The sequence below is a fragment of the Salvelinus alpinus genome, unplaced genomic scaffold (assembly GCF_045679555.1).
Source record: "Salvelinus alpinus unplaced genomic scaffold, SLU_Salpinus.1 scaffold_620, whole genome shotgun sequence".
Taxonomy (NCBI): domain Eukaryota; kingdom Metazoa; phylum Chordata; class Actinopteri; order Salmoniformes; family Salmonidae; genus Salvelinus; species Salvelinus alpinus.
This window is the reverse complement of record NW_027256560.1, coordinates 1-6482: the sequence shown is the minus strand read 5'-3', so window position 1 is coordinate 6482 and position 6482 is coordinate 1. Positions and strand designations below refer to the sequence as shown.

General features: G+C 44.8%; 1 long non-coding RNA gene across 1 annotated transcript; it reads left to right on the top strand.

The window, feature by feature from the left end:
• The first annotated feature begins 3975 nt into the window (after positions 1 to 3975).
• On the top strand, positions 3976 to 6264 carry LOC139567447 (uncharacterized). Its single transcript, XR_011673407.1, has 3 exons — positions 3976 to 4426; positions 4553 to 4639; positions 5667 to 6264. It is a non-coding gene; the product is annotated as an uncharacterized lncRNA (long non-coding RNA).
• The last annotated feature ends 218 nt before the right edge of the window (positions 6265 to 6482 follow it).

Sequence of the window (6482 nt, the reverse complement as noted above, 5' to 3'; positions counted from 1 at the left end):
TTCTTCAAGCTCCATCAAATTGGTTGTTGAGTATTGCTAGACAAACATTTTCAAGTCTTGCCATAGATTTTCAAGCAGGTTTAAGTCAAAACTGTAACTCAGCCTCTCAGAAACATTCACGGTCTTCTTGGTAAGCAAGTCCGGTGTAGATTTGACCTTGTGTTTTCCAATCAGATTAAATCAAATTATCATCAAATGTATTTATAAAGCCCTATTTACATCAGCAGATGTTGCAAAGTGCTTATTGTCCTGCTGAAAGGTGACTTCATATCCCAGTGTCTGGTGGAAAGCAGACTGAACAAGGTTTTGCTCTAGGATTCCGATTCCGCTCCATTCCGCTTATTTTTTACCCTGGAAATCTCCCCAGTCCTTAACAATTACAAGCGACATAACATAACATGTTGCAGCCACCACTATGCTTGAAAATATGGAGAGTGGTACTCAGTAACGTGTTGTATTGTATTTGCCCCAAACACAACTTTTTGTATTCAGGACAAAATGTTAATTGCTTTGCCAATTTTCTTTGCAGTATTACTTTGGTGGAACTTTGCAAACAAGATGCATGCTTTGGAATATTTTTTCTGTCCTTCTTTTCACTCTGTTAATTAGGTTAGTATTGTGGGGTAACTACAATGTTGTTGATCCATTCTCCGTTTTCTCCGATCAACAAGGCAGGTCCTACAGGCCCTAGTTTTGTCGCACCTTGACTACTGCTCAGGTGACACAAAAAAGGACTTAGGAAAATTGCAATTGGCTCAGAACAGGGCAGCACGGCTGGCCTTTGGATGTACACAGAGAGCTAATATTAATAATATGCATGTTAATCTCTCCTGGCTAAAATTGGAGGAGAGATTGACTTTATCATTACTTGTATTTATGAGAGGTATTGACATGTTGAATGCACCGAGCTGTCTGTCTGAACTACTGGCACACAGCTCAGATACAGATGCATACCCCACAAGACATGTCACAAGAGGTCTCTTCACAGTCCCCAAGTCCAGAACAGACTATGGGAGGCGCACAGTACTACATAGAGCCATGACTACATGGAACTCTATTCCACATCAAGTAACTGATGCAAGCAGTAAAATTAGATTTAAAAAAGAAAAAAAACACCTTATGGAACAGCAGGGACTGTGAAGCAACACAATTATAGGCACAGACACATGCATACACACACACATATACGATAACATACGCACTATACACACATACACATGGATTCAGTACTGTAGATATGTGGTAGTGGTGGAGTAGGGTCCTTACAATACATCTGTGAATGTTTTGTAATGTTTTAAAAATTGTATAAACTGCCTTAATTTTGCTGGACCCCAGGAAGAGTAGCTGAGCTAATGGGATTCCATAACAAATACAAATACCCACAAAGCCCTGAGATTGCTGGAGGAGGAGCCAGAGACTCCTTCTCCAGGCAGTTTCTGCCATTCTCTGTAACATTACCAATCCTGTTCTGGTTCTCCTATAGACTTTCCTAATGGGTAGCAGAAGGTGGAGGTGAAGTTCAAACTAAGGAAAGGCCGTCCGGCACCGAAGCCAAAGTCTCGTCTCCCCAATGGTGAGGAGGACTGTCAGGCCTTCCTGAGCACCCGCTGGTTCCCCAAGGAGCCCATCGAGAGGGATCGTTCCAGCTCCCCACCCCTCAAAGCCCGGCCCCAGCATTGGGTCTCTCCTCCCTGGGCCATGGGGAAGACTGCCACTGTCCCTGCTGCTCCGAGCCCAGCCTGACTGCTCGCTGGGCCACCACACAGGCTCCAGCTGACGACTGAGCCAGCCGTCAGTTTCAAATGGCCGTCCTGGCCCGCTGCAAGAGCATTATTGCCAAGATGGCTGCCAAACTGGCTAGCTCTTCCCCCTAAAGACCCTCTCGCCCAAACCCTATAGCTCCAGGACCTGGTGGCATGGCCCTGTCAGGTCTGGAGCTAAGGCTAGGGAAGGCTGCAGGTACCTGGAAAGTCCTGGAAGCTGGTTTGGCGTTCGTGGCCTCCAAGTCCTCTCTGGATCAGGGGTCCCTGAGGGCCAGGTTTCTGGTGGCTAAAGCTCTGGCCTCCTGTCTGGCCTCCTCTGCGTCCTCTTCCTCCCAGTCTGCCCCGGCCAGGAGAGGCAGGCCAGAAGACAGCAGCCTGGACAGGGATAGGACACAGTGAGGAGCCAGAGCGGATGAAGACCATTCAAGAGGTGGATGCTGTTGGACGCCCCAGACATATATTTTGAGGTCCTGAGGAGGGACCTGTGTGGTGACAGAGAGCGAGACTGTCTGTCTAAGCTGAGGAGTGGGGGGCACACAGGGAGGGTCTTGCAAGCCCAGGCCCACCTCTCTCGCTCTAACACTGGACCAGGTAAGGCTGACGGCAGCACCCTGCTACAGCGCTAATGAACATGGTTTTAGGGTGAATAGGAGTCCTCAGTTTAAACCGAACACTTTTCCCCTCCTCCCCCTTTCTCTGTTCTCTCCATACAGATGGTCTCTCTGTGGAGGCAGTGCAGTCTCTGCTTCACTCCGCCTGGTTGGCTCTGCAGCATTTCCCCCAACCCAACCTCTACCCCCGCCTCTGTGGTCTACTGGCCCTGTCACTGGGGCAAAGGGATCCCGTCCCCATGGCAATCCTCCATGCCTAATCCCTAGGCATAACCACCCGCCATCACATGACACGATACCTGGCCAATCGCCTCATGTAAGTGGGTGCTGAGTGGATGCTGAGAGAATTTCTCCCCGCGCTGCTGATGGTCATTTTCTTGTCCACTCATCACTGGTGGAAAAAGTACCCAATTTTCATACTTGAGTAAAAGTAAAGATACCTTAATAGTAAAAGTCACCTAGTAAAATCCTACTTGAGTAAAAGTAAAAAAGTATTTGGTTTTAAATATACTTAAGTATCGAAAGTAAATGTAATTGCTAAAATATACTTAAGTATCAAAAGTATAAATAATTTCAAATTCCTTATATTAAGCAAACCAGTCGGCAGGATTTTCTTGTTTTTAAAAAATTTACGGATAGCCATGGGCACACTCCGACACTCAGACATAATTTACAAACAAAGCATTTGTGTTTAGTAAGTCCGTCAGATCAGATTCAGTTCAAAACGTTCAAAACGTAGTGAGTACTTTTGGGTGTCAGGGAAAATGTAAGGAGTAAAAAGTACATTATTTTCTTTAGGAATGTAGTGGAGTAAAAGTAAAAGTAGTCAGAATATAAATAGTAAAGGACAGATAAGTAGTACTTTAAAGTATTTTTTACTTAAGTACTTTATACCACTGCCACTCATACAGGAGTAATAAAGTCCTAGTGTACTACTTTGTGAGAGAAAAAATATATATATTCTATTCTGATTTATCAGGGGGTGCTACAGCGCCCTCAGCACCCCTACTTCCTGTGGCTATGTGGGGGACACCATCCTGCTGTTCCGGCTGGAAAGGGGCTCAGCTCCCATCATTCCTTCGACATCCCTATGGCCCAACGAGAGGTAGGGGATGCTCCCCAGAGGTACACGCCAGAGGTGGGACCAAGTCACTATCACAAGCAAGTCTCACGTCACAAGGTCAGAGTCTGAAGTCAAACAGATCAAATCTCGAGTCAAGTCCAAATTGTGCATTCTAAGAGCAAGTCGAGTCACAAGTTTTTTCAAGTCAAGCCTCAAGTTGAGTAAAAAACATCTATACATGCAATGGCTTGTTCAACTACAAATCGACACCGTGGGACTATAAGGTTCTGACATTTATGTAAAATTAATTAGTCACATTTAATAGATTTTAGACAAAAATAATTGTACACTTATAGTGTACTGTATATCATAGATATCACATTTGTCTCTAAAACCCTTTTTACATCTGCGGTTGTTACAAAGTGCTTTCACAGTAACCAAGCCAAGACAAGCAAAACCAGAGGCACATTGGCAAAACTAGGAAAAACTTAAATAACTGTTATTTTAATCCTGTGTGTTCCAGGCTGTGCTGTCTGCCTCTCCTCTGCTCTCCCAGTCCCAGCTGCAGTGGTTTGCCCAGGGAGTGTGTGGAGCAGAGGAAGGAGTGTTTGGACCTTCTGCAGACAACTGCGGCTGTACTGGCAGAGAGGCCCGAGTCCACAAGGACACATGGTGCTCATCTTGGACAGGATGGGAGTCTCTCACACTTGCACCCTACACTCAAATCGCCTCTAATGTGCAAGATCAACGTACAAAGCGGAACGATGCACTTTCTTTGTGTAGAGGAGATTTGAGGAAAGTCTACTGTGGCATGAACACATTGCCTATGAGTGTGACTGCTGTGATAACGCCCAGTGAAATGTTTGTCTTGTCCTATCTTGCAGTACCTCCAGAAGCTGCCATGGGAGAGCATCTCCTGCCTCAGGCCTCGCTCTGTCACCCACATGCCCTCTCTACACTCACTGCTTGGCCACTGTGCTCTAAGAGAGGTCAAACCACACACACACACACACATTTGCCAATTAAAACGTTAATAAAGAAAACGCTATTTTATTTCACAAAGATTAGTTGTTGAATACTTATGTATGCACGTCTCTTTCTCTTCTGGCCCTCAGTCTGACCGGGAATCTCCTGAATGGAGGTGTGGACCCCAAGCAGGTGTTCTACGTGCTCAACCTTGATGACAACTTGTGGTTCACCAGGTGAGTACAGTACCAACAGCACTGTTTCAGGGGGCTTTATTTGTCTGCCTTATCTCTGTGTCCTTTAGAATTTGATGAATCCCTCTCCTCCTCAGCATCCCTCTCTCTCTCTCTCTCTGTGTGGGGTGGCTCCTGACCCAGATCTACTGCAGGAGGCTGTGACTGCCAAAGACCTTTACATGTTAGGGAGAAGTTTATAACAGCAGAGATGTCAATAGTTTGCCTTACTACACACACACTGTTCTTATCTTGTTTAACATGAAGCTTGACTTTCTCTCATGACTTGTATCATGCTAGATGTTAGATGCTTTGAATTGGTGTCAGAATTCAACTGTTCTTACTTAAAGCTGGAATCCTTAATGGTGAAACTGCTATAAAACAACAACAAAGAAGTTACTGCAAACAACAAACACTGTTTTTTCCCCCTCGGACAGCATTGCACACACGATAGAAGAGCAGAATATGTAGTGATTAAGGCAGCCCCCCGCACCTCTCTGATTCAGAGGGGTTGGGTTAAATGCGGAAGACACATTTCAGTTAAATACATTCATTTGGACAACTGACTAGGTTTTCCCTTTTTTTATTTTTTTATTTTTTACTTCCAGGTTCTGTCTTATAGTCTTTTTTAATGGGCTTCACGATTATGTATTCACATTTGTGAAAATGCGGTCATTTAAGATACTCTATATCAAATTATATTTGTGTTTTGGATGAATTTACTTCTGCCAGAGGCCTTTTACGGTTCCTGGACTGGCAGAGGATCCTGAAGGAGATGAGAGATGCCTCTATGCTCTTTGGCTGGCAGAATCATCCTCAGCTACCTCATGGCTGGCTGGGAAGACTGGCACACACAGACCTAAAAAGATCAAGAGATAAAACAGGCTTTCATCATTTTTTCAGAAATCATTGCAAAGGAGGGCATTTCCTGTATTCTGTTTTACTGCCATACACTGACCCCAAAAAATCCTAGATTAACTTGCCTGTCTGTGTGTGATTTTGCCTGTCTGTGTGTGATTTTGACATGTAGCCCATTGGTTCTGGGGAGCCTGTGGGATGTGATGGACCGAGACATTTACAGCTTCACCAAGGCTCTGCTGGAGTCCTGGCTGTCTGCAAGTCCCGGGGCTCCACTCCTGGACCACATGGGGCGGCAAGTAGCCTAGTGGTTAGAGCGTTGGACCAGTAACCGAAAGATTGCTAGATCGAATCCCTGACCTAACAAGGTAAAAATCTGTTGTTCTGCCTCGAACAAGGCAGCCCACTGTTCCTAGGCCATCATTGTAAATAAGAATTTGTTCTTCACTGATTTGCCTAGTTAAATAAAAGCATGGCCCTGTCCCGCCAGGCCTCAAGCACCTGTGGTCTACAGACTCCCCATCTACCTGCGAAAGGACATCCCCAAACACACAAAGTTTAATGAATTTAGTAACACCACTGATCCGAAGCCACTGATCCCCAAAACATGAATTGGAGGATGTGATTTTAGACTTGCTTGTGTGTATTATCTGCTAAGGCTGCCTTCTTAAATGTAAACAATGTTGTATCCTTTGATTTTCCTTTTTGAATGCTAGTGAAATGTGTACATACATGTATTAATAAATGCTTGACAATAAAAATGCAGTATATTTGCCAAACAATCCTTGCACTTTGGTCTAGAAAGGAATTGGGGGCAGTATATCCCTCAGTAGGGGTCAGTATATCACTTCTTCTGCACCTTCGCAATGAAAAGGGCTTTTTCTCAAACTGGAAATACGTTAGTCAGAAGGGTCAATCTGATTTGTCTCACATTTTCAACATGGCGGTAAATCTGACAGAGCTTTCTCTTCCTCAGTTGGAGGGACTA